The sequence below is a fragment of the Meriones unguiculatus genome, chromosome 3 (assembly GCF_030254825.1).
Source record: "Meriones unguiculatus strain TT.TT164.6M chromosome 3, Bangor_MerUng_6.1, whole genome shotgun sequence".
Lineage (NCBI taxonomy): Eukaryota > Metazoa > Chordata > Mammalia > Rodentia > Muridae > Meriones > Meriones unguiculatus.
Window position 1 is genome coordinate 132,195,384 of NC_083351.1, and position 19,035 is coordinate 132,214,418.

At 41.2% G+C, this 19,035-nt stretch overlaps 1 long non-coding RNA gene across 14 annotated transcripts in view; it reads left to right on the plus strand.

The window, feature by feature from the left end:
- LOC110556597 (uncharacterized) overlaps positions 1-18,789 on the plus strand; it is a 103,601-nt gene extending 84,812 nt beyond the window's left edge. For 10 of the 14 annotated variants that reach the window (XR_009590869.1, XR_009590859.1, XR_009590862.1 and 7 more), the window contains 3 exons: positions 4,925-5,103; positions 15,303-15,517; positions 17,984-18,789. This is a non-coding gene — a long non-coding RNA (uncharacterized LOC110556597). The remainder of the gene's footprint in view (positions 1-4,924; positions 5,104-15,302; positions 15,518-17,983) is intronic. The other 4 variants (XR_009590866.1, XR_009590856.1, XR_009590858.1 and 1 more) reach the window with 3 other exon arrangements.
- The last annotated feature ends 246 nt before the right edge of the window (positions 18,790-19,035 follow it).

Here is a 19,035-nt window from a genome sequence, read left to right on the forward strand (position 1 = left end):
AGCCTCTAGCCTCTCCCATGCTTCATGTCCTGTGCTCTTCTCATCTGGGAGGATGGTGTGTGGCCTTGAACTTACAGAGCTCACTTTCTAAGGCAAACATTTCTCTGGACATGGCCATCCTTGATCACTGTGATCCGCAGACAGCACTGGCTTATGATCTAGAATGATCTAGAACACGCTGTGCTGAACACGTGATGGTGTGTTACTTTGTCTCTTCTCAGGCAGAGACTCTCTCCAGCCCTGGGTTTGTTTTTAGACAGTACTGAGGGTGCATGCATAAGTATCCCTACAAACCAGCTAGAACTGGCCCCAATATGCTGTGTGAAAATGACCTTCTTACTGCCTTTGTGAACATCTTCCTCTTTGCATTCTTATGTATTCAGCTTTAATTTACTCTCCTGAGAAAGACTGTCAGTACATGGCAAAAGGAAGTGGCTCTGGATCTGAATCCAATCCCTGTGACCTTAGTGAGCTCCAGTTTGGCTGCCTCAGATTTCCTCATCTGTAATCAGAAACAAGTAAGAGAAATGCACAAAAATGAGAAAAACATACCTAAGTATTTATAGCAGTGCCTGCTATTCCATTTGTGGTTACTATCCACAATGTGTATGTTTGGATGCTTTCCCTGATGTGAAGGCTGACATTTGTGAGGCAGGGGAAGAAATATGTGACTATGCTGATCAGTCCTCCCTTCAAGCACATCTAAAACCTGCACTGTAGGGACAGTACTAGACAGGGTCTGGGGAGGAGCAGGAGAAGGGTGCTTCCTCAGATTCTAAATTCATAGCCCAAAAGGGAAGGCAGATGGCAAACAGATGATGCACAGGTGCTTCGTGAGTGCTTGGAGAATTTTTATGAAGGGTTTCATGTGAAAATTTCATGTGAGGCAGGAGAGCTGAGAGCCAGTATCTGAGGAGGGCTGGTTAAAGTCCTTTCTGCACAGCTGTGCACTCTGTTTTCTCTCTCTGGGAATTTGAAAGCTTTTTGTGTTTAGGAGCTATGAAAAGTTTGAAATTCTTGCAGATCAAAGAAATATTATGGATCAAAGAAATTGTTCAGGAAAGTCTTCGATGTGCAAAATCAAGGACGGCATGTGGAAACTTGTGAGATCATTTCCAAAAATCACTTTGAAAATCTTGATTATTCTAAAATCATTTGAAAGGGGGAGTCAATGGCATGAAGTCTTGCTCTCACGAAGACGCCAGAGTCTAACAAAGACACCATATTTTTCAAACAGTAACGATAATACGAAGGGAGCAATACTCCAATAAGTTTAGATATCACAGGCCAAACTGACAAGAACAGACAGAAATCCTACACAAAATACTAGGAAATAACTCCTCCAAGGAGCAATCTTGGTTTATTTTAAAAATAAAAATTGTCAAGGAGAGGAAATAAATTTATAAGAATGTGTATAGACAGATTGAAGAAGGATTTGTCATTTTACAAAAAACTTAATTTGATTGTGCGCACACGCACACACACCTTCCCGCCTGTGATTGCTGATTGCCGTGCTTGTAGAGGCCAGAAGAGACCATCAGGTCTTCTGGAGCTTGAGTTATGGGGAGTGTGGACTGCCTAACATGGGTGCTGGGAACTGAGCTCTGTCCTCTGGAAGAGCTGCAGGTGTCCTTAACTGCTGAGCCATGTCTACAGACCAGGACTTGTAATTTTGGTATCTGAAGAAGTATTTGCTGATACTCAGCATTTATTTATGAAGAGAAGAGGAATATTACCTATAAATACCTGTCAGTGTCCATGCCCACTACTGTTTCCTTTACAATGACACAGAGGGGCAGACATGCCCTTTCCTGTGTCCTTCAGTGGTTCTGCACATTTGAGCCTGTATGAAAGTGAACATGAAAGAAATAAACCAACATTTGCATAAAAAGAATCATATTGGGATTTCTTGTTACTTAGAGGGACCCCCTAAATAACAAATAATTAGAATAAAGAGATTTAAGCAAATTTTATTGATACATGATTAACACACAAATCATTTCTTTTCTATAAAGCAGCAGCAGCACAGTGAGAGTCATGTCAAAATAAGTGCACTACAAAACATGGGCCTCGTTTACAGAGAAAACTAGACATCATTATTACATCCGATCAAGAAGTACTGCCCAGTGCAGGGTTGTTTTCCTCCCCAAGAGCTGCTAGAAACAAGCACCGTACACAGAAGTTCCTCCCCACAGTTCTGGTTGCCGGGCTCCTGAAGTGGCCATAGAGCCAGGGTCCTCCAGAAATTCTACTTTTAAATATCATCTTGTCTTCTCCTATAGGGGATTTCTGGTCTGTCAACTTAGTTTTTGGCCATGGCAGGTCGGCTCCAATCTCTGCCTCCAGATTCCCATGCGTTTCTTTGCCTTCACCTTCATATTTTTAGGCAGTAGTTAGATTGGATTAGAGTCTGCTATGCTTCAATGATATGATTATAATTATGTCTGCGGTCCATTTCCAAATAAGGCCACATTCTGGGATACTTGAGGTTAATACTAAGGCACCTGAGGGACATAGTTACGGATAAACATAATGTTTACAGGCATCTATAATATGTGCTATGTTGGATAGATTTTAATGTCTATTCACTAATGTCAGTTTATTTTTTAATTGTATATGCAAGACAATGCTAGAAACAGCCAATATAATCTTTATGAAAATACACACTTTGGGCTTTCTGAGATGTAGAGACACTGTGGAGTGATAGAAGTCAAGACAATGAGTTATTTGAAAATAATAAGACAAGTGAAATAGGTAAACCAGAAGCAGAATCATAGAAACATGGAATTTTTATTTTTTTAAGACATTTTATTTGTAACCATGTATGTATGTGTGTCTGTGTGTGGGGATGTGCTTATCACTGTGGTATCCTTAAATCCAGAGGAGAGTTGCTGAAGGCGAGTTGTCCAGTTTGAGTGCTAAGACCCAAACTCAGATCCTTTGCAACAGCTATAAATAGTTTATTTTATTTTTTGACAGAGATAGCATTGGACAACCATGGAAAACTGAACTATTCGGTAATTGGTCTTGGAAAATATGTGCATATAGAAAAAAAATGAAGGTGAATCCTAATCTTGTATTATGTCAAAGATAAGTGGCACATCAGCCAGGGATTTACAGGTGCAATGCAAACCATCAAAGTTATTAGAGGAGGAGAAAGAATGTATGTTTCCTTAGAGATAGGAAGGGACTTCTTAAATGAGCTGTGGCGATCGTACAGAACAATTAAATGTCTGGCATAGACTTAGTCCTGCTGTGACTTGATGTGCCAGGGCGAATTGGTTCCTATGGGTGGAGGCTCCCTTTCTCTGAGGCAGCTGGTGGAGGTTGGAGGGGTGAGGGTGGGACTGGGAGGAGAGAAGGGATGAGCTACAACCAGGCTGTAAAGTGATTAAATAAATTAATTAATGAAAAAATTCTGTCCTAAGCCATCAAATGTAGTTTGGTTCCAGCTTCTCCTTTCAGGTGCTTTATAAATTCTGGGATCATAGCAGTGATGGCAGTTTGAAAGCTAAAGTCCCCTGTGTAGTGAGGCAGATACTTCGTGCGGTCTGCTGAAGGCAGGTAACCTGGAGCGCTGTTGAGGGGAAGCTGAGAGATGAGAGTGGGTGGAGGAGGTCATCTTAGCTGAGAGGAGCAAGATCAGAAGTTACTCTGTGGCCAAGCGCACAGAGCCAGTGCAGGTGAAGCCGAGAGGGCTGCGAGGAGGCAAGGGGCAGTAGGAAAGTGACAAGGCCGTGTCTCTGCAAGGTTTGTGGCTAGATCCATAACTTGAGCCTCAGTCAAGGGTGATAGGAGACCTTTTCTTTTATAAACTAAGGGAATTATATGGTCAGACTGGTGACTGGCTTTGTAGACCAGGCTGATCTCAAACTCGCAGAGATCTGCCCGCCTCTGCCTCCTGAGCGCTGGGATTCCACATGTGGGCCACTGCGCTGGCTCAGACCGGCAATTTTCAAACAACATTCCAGGTGAACTAAAAACACTGAAAACGTGAGTGGGCATGGAAGAGCATGTCCACCCATGTCTCCACTTCCACCTCGTCTCCTTAAATCCCATCCCACCCTGCACATTCGCCACCCCAGCCCACCCCTACCTCACCTCATCCCACCCACTCCATCCAGTCCCACCCACTCTAGCAAGGCATATTTACCTTACCCCCCCACCCCCCAACTCACTTATTCCATTCCATCTAGCCCTGCTTATTCCATCCTACATACCTACAGACCTCACCTCGGTCCTTTGTATTCCCTTTACAGCTCTGCTTAATGCTCTTCCCAACAATATTTCAGCTAGGGAACTGAGGAAGATTTTAAAAAATTATATACTGTAATAACAATGGTGGAAGTGGTTTCTAGGGACTCACCATGGAGCCATGGAGGCCCTAGCACTTACAGATCAGGCTAATTTGAACTCGTAGACATCCCTTTGCCTCTGCCTCCTAGTGGTGGGATTAAAGGTGTGTACTATCATGCCAGGCCAGATAGTAAATGGTTATAAATCCATATCTTTCTCCCAAGGCAGCTACTTTAGATTTTTATTTCTTCTATTTTAAAATATTTATTTAGACGCATCAGGCAAGAGTAGTGGTCTGATCTCTGATATTAGAAATAAATTGGGACTTTGTACCGATGTTCATTTAGGTGTCATCCACCCAAAGAGCATCAAACCCGTCCGATACCTTTTTCTCAGAGGCGGGACCTGGGGCATCAACCCGCATGCAATCAGACATGCTCTTCTCTGGGTCCAAAGCGGCTGACCCTGAATGCAGTGCTTAGCCTCGCATCCTGAGCGTAACATTTTGGCTTTTTATGGTAGCCAACCATGCTTGGGGAGACTGTCCTGCTTCAATGGCTGTAAAGGCCTGAATGGTCATGGCTGCATTACGCTGTTGTGAGACTCTAATCTTGCATATATACCACAGGCAAACCAAGGAGACCAACACCAGAAGGCCTGCTAATGCTCCCATGCCCGCCCATTCCTTCAGATGATTCATGGCTGCTCTTGCCTGATACGTCTAAAACAAAAAGGGGGAACTGTAGAGAGTTGCGTAATGCCGCGCCTTAAAGATGGAGCTGGTTTCCGCCTTCCACCTTCCCGATGGTGAGTGCTCTGTCACGAACAACTCCACATTTGGCTAAGGCTGAGGATCTGGCTTGCTTCCATATATGTGGACCTATCTGCATTGCCCACGTGGCATGCTGGGGCTGGCTACCCAGAGGCTATTTAAGCTGTGGGCTTGCTTTCCCCAGGGTCAGATGATTATTCAAGGTTCCTGAATAAACTGCATTGAAAAAAAAATTATTTAATTGAGAATTATGTGTCTGTGTGGGTGTGTGCATAGGTAGGTGTGGCAGTGCTTAAGGGGGCCAGAGGTGTCAGAGTCGACTGGTCCTGGAGTCACAAGTGGCTGTGAGCTGCTCAGTCTGGCTGCTGGAAACTGAACATGGGTCCTTCACCACAGCAGTGCATGCTTGGGCCCTGCTGAGCCGTCTCTCCAGCCCCAGGCCCTTCTTTTAAAGAAGGGAAGTCATAGGCTTGTCCTAGCCCCAGGAGCTAGATCTGAACCTTGCATTTGTCCTTAGTCTTTGTTCTTAGCTGCTACACTAAGTCATCTAGACTAAGCAGAGTTAACAGGAAATTGGCAGGTGTCCTGTATTGCCAGTAATTTTCAAACTCAACTGAAACCCCGTGGACATAAAGTACTTCCATGTAACATAGAGGTTTTGGTGAAGGAAGAAGAAGAGGTGAGCTCAGCACTGGTGCCACAATGCTGCTGTCATCCATGGGCAGTTCCCTGATGGACATTGGCACCACTGAAGGGGTGTGGGCAGAGGCTGTGTTTGGTTCTAGTTAGATCTCAGAAAATCAGATTTTCATGACTTTCCTTGATTGTGCCAAGTACTGATCTAGCTCAGAAGGTTGCTGTGGCTGTAAACCTTGGTTGCCAGATTGACAAGACTTAGAATCACTGTGTGCATTCACGTGCTTGTGCCATAGATGCCAGAGGCATCAGGGACCCAACCCACACCCCAGTTACACAATGGGACCAGCTACCTCACTCCTCATGCCTCCTGTTCTGCTGTTGTGATGAATGTTATCTTCAAACTGTCAAGTAATATAATTGTAGCCCTTGTACTGGCTGGTTTTGTGTCAGCTTGACACAAGCCTAGAGTCATCAGAGAGGACGGAGCCTCACTTGAGGAAATGCCTCCTTGAGATCCAGCTGTAAGGCATTTTCTCAATTAGTGATCAGTGTGGGAGGGCCCAGCCTATGGTGGGTGGTGCCATCCCCAGGCTGGTGGTCCAGGGTTCTATAAGAAAGCAGACTGAACAAACCATGAGGAGCCAGTCAGTAAGCAGCACCCCTCCATGATCTCTGCATGAGCTCCTGCCTCCAGGTTCCTTCCCCATTTGAGTTCCTGTCCTGCCTTCCTTCTACGATGGACTAAGAGCTGGAAGTGTAAGCCAAATAAACCCTTTCCTCCCCAGTTTGCGTTTTTGGCCATGGTGTTTCACTGCAGCAATAGAAACCCTGACTGAGATGGCCCTCCTTCCCCAGATTGCTCTGGTCAGCTACATTGCAGCAGCAATAAGGAAAGCAATGACGGAAGTTAGCCACCCAATATGGTATGAGCTGGGTGTGCACGAGGGAGCACGGCCAATGCCAATACTGAACAGGTGGTTGGCACTGTAGCTATGGCTTAGACATTACGTAAGAGAAGTGCTCATACACTGGTATGGGTGGGACTTGAGGAAATTTTCTCTTTAGGAAGAATGGCCTCAGCTTCCTTCCCAGGCTGTTTGTGTTCACAGCTCTACTTTGCAGACTCCAAACCTGTGTGTATCCACACATGATCTGTCAAGTTGGAGAAGGCTGGGGTGGGGGTCCCTTTGAGATGCTCACAGCTATGCTTTATCAATGTATCTTTGCTTTCCTCCATTCCCTGTCAGCAGGGTTTCAGTGCAGGTCTGGTATATGTCGTCAGCCACACTGTCTGTTGTGATTCCAAACACACAAGGTCACTGGTGGGCAGCCAATGTCTGAGAAATGGACAGCCAGAAAAAAAAAAAAAAGATAAATGTACTAAATGTACCAAGCAGTGTCAGCTCATTTTTGCTATGTGGGTCTGTGGACACACAGGTTGCTTCATCTCTGAGTTCATGTGAACCATACAGTAAATCATGTGTTCATTGTTGTTATGTCTTTCTTCAGATGAACTGTTGACCACAGCAGCCTTCACAGTTGATACCTCCCAAATCAGTCATAGCAGAATAAGCGAGAAACCGAGCTCAAGATGGTGATGAGAAGGCCTGAACTGACTGGTTTCTATCTTGCTTGATTTTACCTTTGGTAGTACCTATATACACCCTGTTGTTTGCAAAGCATGTTAATATATTTCATTCATTTTTCCTAAAAATTATGGAAAATATTTTTTAAAACATTGTTAGTGATTTTCTTTAAGGAGTAAGGGCATAGGGATTTTTACATGGAACTTAATTATTTTATTTTCCCAATTCATACAACATATGCAATATAGGAAAAGGGTTTAAAAATACCTATGGGGAAAGGAGAATTTAAAAATGGGGCAGGGAGCTGGAGAGATGGCTCAGCAGTTTAGAGCACTGCCTGCTCTTGCAGAGGACTCAGGTTCAATTCCCAGCAACACATAACAGCTCACAACCATCTGTAACTCCAGTTCCAGGGGGTCTGATAGCCTCTACTGGACCCTGGGGGTACTGCACACACATGGTGTCCATAAAACAAGTAGACAGACACATACGACATAAATAAATGAAGAAAAAGGCAGTGAGATAAATGTAAGAATAGTCAATTCTTAACTAGTTAAGAAACTAGTTAATGGCATGTGTTATTCTCTTCTCTTCTTTTCTTCCTCCTTCTCCTGATGACGCCTCCCCTACCCCTTTAAATCTTTTAGAGACAGAGTCTCAATGCCCCTGCCCCAGGTGTGTGGCACCACTGTAAGGCTTTTGTACAGTGTTGAGATCCTTCTAAATTTAAGTCTGGAGTAAAAATTTAAATGATTGCATTAAGTGATTGAAAGCATGTCGTTCTTAAACAGTGTTTAAGATGGGCAATTACAATAAATTTCCTTGGACCTTATTTGCAAACCTGAGCAATATGAAGCCTGCAGGTTTTGAAAGAGACTATTGTCCAGTTAGAATCTGGTGTGACAGTGTGCTCACTCACAGCTCTTACTGAAATATAAAACTAAGCAAATTCTTTTCTTTATTTATTTTGTTGCATGTATGTGGGCACTTACAGGCCACTTCGCTGATTTTTTTTTTTCTGAACACAGTATCTGCTATAATTATATGTGGAATGGCTTTGTTGTAAGGCTCATTTGTTTCAAGTTCAGCTATGCTTACTAAATATACAGAGCTCTTTGACCACTACAATTCAGTTCTGAACTGTCTTCATCCCCCAGAGACAGCCCTGGGCCAAGTTTTAGTAAACTCCTGGTCTCTGCACAGATCTAAGCAGACACAATGTTCTGGACATTTTATGGAACAGGAATCTTGGCCTGTGTGTGTATGTGTGTGTGTGTGTGTGTGTGTGTGTGTGTGTGTGTTTTAAATCTGGCTTCTTCCACCTAGTAGAAAGTTTCTGAAATCCATCACCCCTGCTTTCTCTGGGACTTTTTCTCTTGGCATATGAAGTTACTTAGAGAATAAGCAAATACTTTGTCCTAGCAATGAAGAAAGTGACACCCCAAAACTTCATAGTAGACTTCTCACAAGTGAGCCTGCTTACCCAGAAATCAGCCTGAGGAATTTTCTTAACCAACTCTCCTAATAAATACACACAAACAAAATCAGTTTTATTTTTTTTTCCTGCAGCCCCTCTCAGAGTGTGGGAGGCTGCCGCTGCTCTCACTCCAACAAATATAAGACACTAGACTTGTGGGAAACTTTTGGAAGCTTTATTTGCTAGAATTATAAACCAGTTTGCAAACTTGAGCATTTGTGGGCATAAACACACGTGCATTTTTCTTCTGGCAAGCCAGGGGTGATGGAGTTGATGTCTGTGTGATACTATCGCACAGCAGCCAACATCTTCAGACACTGGGTCTCTGGGATGAAAATCAGAAGCCACAGCAGAGACATGGAATTGGCATCTCTGTAACAAAAATAAAATGTGATAGCCACGACCTGGCCCAACTGTTTAGGCATCTTTCCAGGCTTTTATCTGAAGGAAAGTAAAGTGACTCCGTTGAGACAAGTCCTGTGATAGAATCAGTGGGCTATAAATGTGAGTGACAAAAAGTGCAAGAGAAACTTAACCTCGGGGGAGTGTGTATCATATAAACCGTACTGCTTTTTAAAAAATTGTTTCATAGTCACTTGTAATGTCAGGTTGATTAAAAAGGAAAAACTGTATTAGGTTTTAAAGTATCATGGGTAAAATGTTCTTGCCAGTTCTGAGAACTTGAAAATGAATTTATAGTGTACACCCTTTCCTTACAATGAAAAACAACATGAATTTACTTATACATGCATATGAATATATAATTTTACTTTTCAGGGCACATTTTACTGTAGTTGAGAGGAGCCTTCTGCCAGCCTCTGGCTGCTGGGGCAGAGGCTGAGCTGAGGGCAAAGCTCACCCCACATTCCCTGGGTCTTGGCTTATCTCATCTTCTTCCATCAAGGGTCTCAGACTGAGCAGTAAATGTCCTCCATGATAGCAACGAGGCTTCTCCATCTTGACCTCATCCTTTTTGGAGTCTGTTATGATTTGCTCTTTCTGAGTCACCTGATTTGTCATGGTGTCATTCCTTGGTGCACTTGCAGTCAGTCCTGTGATGTCCTATGTTGCAGGCAACTGGACCTTAGTCATGTTGCTTGTCATGTTCAAATGAGCTTTTTCTGTGGTTTTGGTTCTTTTGGTGTTGTTTGTTTGTTTGTCTTCTGTCTCCTCCCAGGTTGGCTTCACATTTTGAACATCCTTCTTTCTCTCCCTGAAATTACAGGCATGTGCCACCATGCTAGCTTTGGGCTGGGCAGTGATAGGGGTTGAGCTCTGAGTTCTGTGTATGCTTGGCACACTCACCAAGATTCTACTCGAGTCCTCAAAAATATCTATTAATGTAAAGAATCCAGCAGAGAGATTTCTGTTGTTGAATGCTTCAGGTTTGAGCATCCTAAGAAAAAGCTATTTATCAAATCAAACTTTTGCTCATCTATTTCCCAAAATCAGAGTAATTTCTGGTAAGACAGTATTAGTTAAAATAAATTAAAAGCATTTTCCTCCATATTAAAGGATTTATGTAATTAACACCTCACTAGATCACAGACGTCTCAGCCAGAAATCAGAATCCACAGTAGATAAATATCTCAAGTTCAAGTCACCGAAGCTGCTATGTTCAGCCCAACTCCAACCCAAACCATGTGGCCATGGTCACTTTCCTCCTCATATGACGAAGTCCTCCTGGACAGAGGAAGTGAGCTTTTTGGCACCGACGGTGGGCCTTGCTCCACCCATGACAGGTGCCCCAGATGATCAAAGACCATGCTGAATGGGTCTTGTCACCATGACAACTGGCTCCCTTCCCCACAGAAGCAGAAAAAGGGCAGTAAAGTAACACTAACATACATAAAGCTAGGATTCATTGTTGACAGGGATCATGTAGGGACTTCAGGGATGAAGAAATTACTAAAGTTTTCAAACTGAGACAGTACAACTGACACTCCAGTGTCTGGTGCTGAAGCTGGACTCTCCCATAGGAATGGGTGGCTGGATGTACTTAGAACCCTTTCACAGCATTGTTCTGAGATGAGATGTCAGACTCAGGCTCTCAAACAAACTGGGCAGACTTTGCACAGCTGAACTACACTCTGAGGCAATTTTGTCATGTTTAAGTTTAGACAATTCTTGGTTTAGATTCCACCTATCATCTTGCATTAGTCAGGGTTCTCTAGTGTAACAGAATTTAAGGCATTATTAGACTGATTGACAGGCACTGTGGTCCAGCATGTCCAACATAGCTTGCTCTGAACAGAAGGTCTGAGACTTCAGTAGTTGTTCTATCTTTGAGGCTGGACGTCTCTGTTGGTCTTCAGTAGATGCTGGAATCCCAGAGAAGTTGGTTCTGATGCCAGTTAAGGACTGGAGGGAGAATATGAGCTGAGCTGGTACAGAGGGACAGACTTTGAAAGAAGAAAGATGATCCCAAGGAAAGAGAAGGATGTGACAAGACATGGAGAGAGAAGCACAAGGAACAACCAAGGCTTGGGGCCTGCTGAGCTCTCCCGCACAGATTTCTAGGTAACCTTAGGATTCCAAGATTACCAAGGTTATCTAGCTTCTGAGTGGGCAACAGCCCCCAGCTACTGTGGCTCCGCAGCTTTTCCAAATGAATCCTTTTCCTTTACTCAACAGCTTAGTCTCAAGTCCTTGTCGTTTTTTACATATTGTGCAATAGATGTGGGTTCTCAGTTCCCACATTAGGGAATCAAATTTCTCTAAAACTGTCCTTGGGTTTGTGCTATCTTTGGAAAACCAGTGAAATTTATGTTTTCTCAGAGTCATTGTTCTCTTCTCTCCTTAACAAGTTAAACCATGCAATAAACACAAAGCAGAGTCTCTTAAACTTTTCCTGTGACCCTTTTACACCCTAGAAAATTTAAAAGAATTTGTTTTTATTATTTTAAAGTGTGTGTGTGTGTGTGTGTGTGTGTGTTTGTCTGTCTGTCTATGTGCACATGAGTGCAGGAGCCTACAGAGTCCAGAAGAGGGTGCTGGATTTCAGAGCTGGAGCTATAGGCAGATGTGGGCTTTGGGAACCAATTGGTCCTCTAAAGAGCAGTTCTCACTGTTAACTATGAAACCACCCACTTCTCCAGCCTACTTCCTAGAGTTTATTTGTGAAACCAGGCTGTAAAATGGGTGTAGAAATAACATGTTTACAGATAATAAATCCTAAAGAAATGTGTTCTAAAATGATTCTGTGTATATATATATATATATATATATATATATCATTACTTTAAAGACAAAACCAAATGTAGATACTAACATGAATATGTTGTTTAGTTTTATGTAAAAAAAAAATATGCCTTGGCTGAATACTTGTTAGTTCAAGACATAGATCATCTTTAATGTTTTCAAGTTTAATCTATATTTTTATTTTATAATCATTAATCTGAAGAATATGCTTCCAAATAAAACAGAGATGTCATTTCTAAATCTAGATCAGAAATCAGATGTAGGTAAGTAGCCAATAACCAAGGATTTTACAATTACCTCTGACTAGAAGCAGGAACCCAGCAATGGAGAGAAGAGAATAGGGCTGAGGCAAACACCTGCTAAGTGTGCTCAAGGCCCTGGGCTGCATAACTACTGAAGGGAGAGGCAGAAAGAGAAAGGAAGAGGAGGAAACAGAAGAAGATAAGGGAAGGAAGACAAGGAGGAAGAAGAGGAGGAAAAGAAAAAGGAGAAGAAAGCATAGGAAGAAGAGAAGGAGGAGGTGGAAATGATGATCAAAACTCAAAAGAAAAGTCCAAGAAAATTCAGCCTCTCACATTTGGAGCACGGGATCATTCTGCACTTGGCCAGGGCAGGTTCTCCTGAATACAGAGGGCATGTGGGTTCAGGAGCCAAGAGATGTCAGCCTAACATCTACCATCTTCATTATCATTATCATCATCATCATCATTATGTCTCTTACCCCCAGGGTGCACATTTTCCTTTTCCAAGTCAATCTCTTTTCTTTGTGGTATTTATGTTGAGACTCTCACCAGAAAACATCATTTGATGTCTGAATGAAAATGAACAAATGAACTTTTAAAGAAGATTGGAACTTTCCAGAATGGGCATTTGCATGTATGTCAAAAAATACATGTGACTGTTTTTAAATGGTTTGCACATATACATATATATATATATATATATATATACACACATATACATGGCTTATAAAATTTCAGTTAATGATAATGAAGAGTGATAACATCATAAAAGTTATAATGACTTACAGTTTGTAAGTACAGGCATTCATGAGTATAAAACATTGATTTTGAAAATTTTTCTTTGGTATATAACTGTTCCATAGTAGCAACACTGGCAAATAACCTTGTCTTCTAGTTTTCAGAGCCCAGGCCTCTTCTTCCCTTGGTGATATCTTGGTGTAATGACCTTTAACAGTCACTTTTCCCAACATCATGTTTCAGAAACAAAAAAGGCTGAAGACCGGCTGACTAAATGTTCAGTTATAAGTTTTTGTGCCTGTGATGTGGGAAGGAAAGAAATAAAAAACTGAACTTCTTGTCCTCCCACAAGCCACGTACTGTTGGCTACAAATGAAGGTTTCTCACACAGGCTGGATTCTGTACCATGAACTCAGCCACTTTCCAACCAGCCTGGAGATGCGTTTCAGCCCTCAGCAGCTGTGGTGGCTGAAGCAGAGCATGAACTCAGTTTTTTTCCAGGCTGCTGTATTTCATGAGGACCACAGCCCTCTGGCAGATGGCTTTGCTTTAATGTGCCAACCCTCCTGGAGGTGAAAGAAGGTTTGCTGGCTGTGGTCAGAAAGGTCTCCATTATGAATGATTTCCCAAGCAAGTGTTGAAATGCCACACTTTGTAATTAAAACACAAAATACACTTTGCCAAACCCAGAAAAAAAAATCAGAAAATTTCCTTGACAGTTTGTTTCTTTGCTTCCTTCAGGTTTCACCATTCTAAATCTACCTTAATGTCCATTCTTCCCTGTTGGTATAATGTTCTTTAGAAATAAATATAACTTACCTTTGTTCATTCAAATGCTGATTTCTCTCCCCCATTCTTTGGTTTCAGTCCAGATATTGTATTGTGGTCTCATCTTTGTGTAAACTTCCAAACAGAGCAGGGAAAGGAAGTAGGCGGGAGATGGGAGAAGCCAGAGGACAGGAAAGAGGGAAGGAGCCGGAGGACAGGAAAGAGTGGGAGGAAAAAAGGCGGGAGAGAGCTAGAAGAGAGAGCTGGAGGGTGGGAGAGAGATCTTGGAACGACTTGGAGAGATGGTTTGGACCTAAGATTTCACTAAAAGCAAGTATAATGTGGGGAAATCTAAATGTTAGGAAACTATGAGGGCTTGGAGGTTTAGGATGGAGTAACTATTGCCCAGCATTGTGTTCTGGGTAATCATAGTCTCTGTGTGGTGATTTGGTTATACAGCTGTTTAGGATTAACAGGGGCATTACCAGAAGATATATCAATAGTAAATAATAATTACTGCCTACAACAAATGGCGCCCAACTAATCTTAAGTATCCTCACCCTTTAAATCGTACTTTATCATAATTTGGTGGGGTGAATAAGCTCCCAGTGTAAAACCCAAACTTAAAACCTAAAAACTTCCAGGTCAATTACTGTGTCTTTAAGAGAGACTCTTAAACCAGCCCAGGAGCAAAAGACAGCACACTGTGGGCAGACCTGAGACTTAACATAACAGATATATACATACATATATATATATATATGTGTGTGTGTGTATGTATATATTTGAACAAGTCAGTGAAGGCACATGCCTTCCTTCCTAACATAAAGTAAAAAGAAACAGGCAGATCTCTGAGTTTTGGATCAAGCTTATTTACATAATAAAAGCCAGGATGGCAACTCCTGCTGTTTAGCAATTTGCAGAGATAGTCTAAGATTCAAAATAACAAAATTTTTCTTAAGGTTACCATGTAAATTCCTTTTTTTTTTTTTTTAAATAATAGATGTCCTTACTGCTCTAAAGGTTGGATTCACGTATATTTTAGGTTCATGTTAAGAGAGATAATGTCACACTGCTTTGGAAACTGCCTTATCCTTTTAAATGTGAGACATTTTCACAGGGGAAAAATGTTGGTCATGCTAATGTAAAAAAGACACAAGCGGCTTAAAGATGGCAAAGTACATGCCAACCTAGTTTAGTCCTAAAAACTCAAAAATTACATTCATATGTTCAAAGGACAAAACCATCCATCCCATATCAAAAAGAGGACAAGCCAAAAAAAAAATGTAAAAACCCAGGTACAAGATGCCTAGGATATACTTAACGCTAAGGGTAAAAGAGAATTTATATAAAGTTCAGCTATAAAGGCATAACTGTCCACTCTGCATAAAAAAGGGGGGAGGGCAAGCCAAAATATAGCCACTATCAAGGTAAAGCCCAGGGTACAAGATGCCTAGGGTATGCTTAAATGCTAAAGGTAAAAGGGAGTTTAAAGTTTGGCTACAATACAAAGATAGGTAGTCTTCAAAAACTTCAGAGACAAATAGAATATGGCACTTAAAAGTGTCTTTATTATTTTAAAGATTCCTTGACAATGAGACAAGTCATCTGGCAGTACCCCGGCTACCTCAAAGAAGATAATGAGTATCCAAGAACCTCCATATGGAGACGGCTTCAAGTGTGGCAAACAAGCCACTCGGGTAAAGAAATTACCCTTGCTTCACGACAGAAAAATTATGCCAAAAATGGGCAAACTTAAATGCAGGACAAGTCGACTGCCGAACTCTGCCAAGACAGGGTAAGCAAGTCCTAAATAGTTCCTGCTTCACATATATGTCTGTCAAATATTCACAGCCAGAAGGCTGAAGATGATGCTTCAGTGTTATAAAGAGTTATGGGTGACTGTTCAGGCAGCAAACTGTCTCTGTCAAATTTTTATTTTTTGGAAGCTGCTAACATGCACTTCCTATTTACTCTAATAACTAATTTTATTCCTTCTCAAGTCTCTGATGGGATTGAAGACCAAATAGTCATAGTGCCACATTTATGCTTAAATTGTTTAGAAGTTAAGAAATGCTTTCTTCTAGGTAATACCAATAAGGATAAAAGTTAATTTAGGTATAGAACTTAAAACTTGTCAAGATAGATAGGATGATCAGATACTTTCTCCTAAGTTGCTAAATACACATGGACTGGACATTGCACATGTAGATTTTACAAAACAGTTTTCATAATTTCATAATTATTATTGTATTGAAAGAAAAGGAGCCTTTTATTGGACTTAAAGGGGGAAATGTTGGTATAATGTTCTTTTGAAATGTATATACCTTACCTTTGTTCATTCAAATGCTGATTTCTCTCCCCCACTCTCTGGTTTCAGTCCAGATATTGTATTGTGGTGCTTATTCTTAAAACAAATTGATTATCTCTGATCCTTTAGAACAACTGTCTCTCAAGAAAAATGGGCAAATTATTCTATTGTGACATATATTTCTAGTCACTTGGCTTTCTTCTCCTGAACCTAGAACCTGAACTTGTGCTGTTGCTCTGGTAATTAACATTGTGGTACCAGGAAGGAACAAACAGTTCTAGAGAAAACAGTTCTATCTTCTAACCTGGTAACGTGTTTTGTGTGCTATGAGGCTCTGTTATTAGCTGCCTACAGGTTTAAAACACTTTCCTGCTGAATTGACTAAACATTATGTGATGATCATCTTCAGTATGCATAAAGAACTAATGTTGCTTGGTAGTAACATATTTATAAAAGTTTTCTTTTAGGTTACAACTGTAGTATTTGCTGTAACTTTATATAAAATTTGCAATTGTTTATTATTTGTGTGTGTGTGTGTGTGTTGTAGAATAACTTTTGAGTCAGTTTTTTCCTTTCACTGTGTGGATCCAGGAATCAAACTCAGATCCGCAGGCTTGTGAGTGAGTGCCTTAACCCATGGAACCATCATGTTCACTCCCATTTTTTTTTCAATTGTTTATGTATTTTATTTTCCATAATTACTGTAGGATTAGGGCATGAGAAGCAATACAGGTCAGAAGCCAGAGGAGAGGAGAGGAAGCAAGGGTGAAAGAGAAAGAAAAGAAAGACAGAGAGTAAGAGACAGAGAGACTGAGCCAAATAAAAGGAAAAAAAAAAAGATTGCATTAAAAGCACTCCTGAACTACAGTAATTATATAAATGCACATATTATCTGAATATGTGCATACAGAAACTTTAATGTAGACAAAAGAAAGTCTTTTTTTAGTAGAAGATCCAATATATCACATAAGTAACTGTCATTAGACAGGGAAAGTAGTTTTTAACATGTAGTAGAAAAAGAATAGAATATATGGAGAGTACCAACAGACTGACCATAGCCTGGTGAGAATGTGGTAACCCAGCCCATGGATTGGGACTCTACAGGAGCACAAATGGAAGGGACAGTAAATAGAACTTAAAATGATTGGGTTCAAAATCAACCAAATGCAAATTAAAATAAACTTTTATGTTTTATTAAAGTGGGAAATATTTAAAAATTAATAATGTAAATGTTGATGAGGTCATGTGGGAGAAACTATAAGTTAAATTAATGGTTTGGCTTGACCTCTCCACTTCCTTATTATTCAGGGTACTTATCAAGTATGCATGGCTTATGAGTCAACAGTATCATTTCTTGTTGTTGACTCTAAATCGACACAGCCACATGTGTGTGGAAGGTAGGTACAAACTGTTCCCTGGAGTATTTTACACAATAGTTTAAAAAAAACCCTGAATTTCCTTATTGTTATGAATGTTGCTAATTAGCAAGCTGTCTCTAGATATTTCTGTCACTAGACTGTTGACCTTAAGAAAATTACTACATAAAACCCCCGAGATAGATTGCAACCATTTCCATCATTACCCCAATAGTGGAAGCCCAGAGAAGTTAAGCTGGTGCTTTCCTTCATCCCTGCAGACTACTATTCATGGTTCTGTAAGGTCCTCTGCACCACACTACCAGAGGAAATATGAACTCTACAATATACAGTGATAACCAGCCTGCATGATACACTGTGCTGTCATAGTGGCACAAATGTTGAGAGAGTAACCAACCACTATTTGATTGGATCTAAGGTCTAATTCATGGGACAGAATGCATGCCTGATACTACTCAGGTAGCCAAGAACCTGTGACTGCATAGGCCATGGACCTAAGGGAAAACCAGATACTATTGTTCTGCTAAAGAAACCAAGCAGTAAAATGACTCTTAATTACTTTCTGCTGTACCCATAGATCTGCGCCTCACTAAGCCGTCATCAGAGAGCTTCCTCTTGCAGCAGATGGGAAGAAATAGAGACCCACAACTGGACAACATATACAGAGCGAGAGAACTTGGAACACTCAGTACTCAATAGGATGCCCCATCAATTAAACTCCACTCGAGGATCAGAAAACTATATGCAGAAGGAGGCATAAAGATTGTAAGAGCCAGAAGGGATGAAGAACACCAAGAAAAGAGTGTCTTCTGGATACAGCAGGAATACTTCACACATGAACTCACAGACCATGGCAGCATACACAGGATTTAACCAGGATGGGGACCCAGAACTCAGAGGGGGAAGTGATATGCTCTCTCACCCCTAACACAGATGTAAGCTCCAACTGACAACTTCCCACAAAAGTTAGTTGTTCCTATGGAATCACACTAGGTGTGCAAACCACACTGAAAGGCAGACCCCATTCCCAGCAGTAGACTGCCAACACAAAGCAAACTCAATAGAATTTTTGAAGATTTTTAAAATTTCATATTGCTTTGTTTGGGCATCTTTTACATTACTGGTAGTTTGTTTGTACATTATTGTTTCTAGTTTTGTGTTTTTATGGTGTGTGTGTGTGTGTGGTGTGTGTATGTCTGTGTGTCTGTTTGTGTGTATGTGTGTGTTTCTCTGGCTTTTTTTTTGCCTCTTCTCTAAAGTGAGAGAGAAAGAGAAGGCATGAAGTGGGTTGGGGAGGTGGGAAGGATCTAGAAGGAGATGAGGGAAGGGAAACAGTGATCACAATATATTGTGTGAAAAATAATTTTTAATAAAAATTTATATGCCAGCTTTATTTTGTATGCTATACTGTTTAGTGATTTTAAAACAACTTTGAGGTATAGTCTATACACATCAAAGGATCTGCTTTTCGCTTTTCCCTTTTTCCCCCTCCAGCTCCCTTCCCTACCTGAAGGCAGTTGTACACATGCACACAGGGTCCCCACCTCACAGTAAACAAAAGGCAGCCCTGTGGGCCTGAAACGTTACTGAGCCATTGCTGACACTATACACGGAAGCTCTGAGGATTCT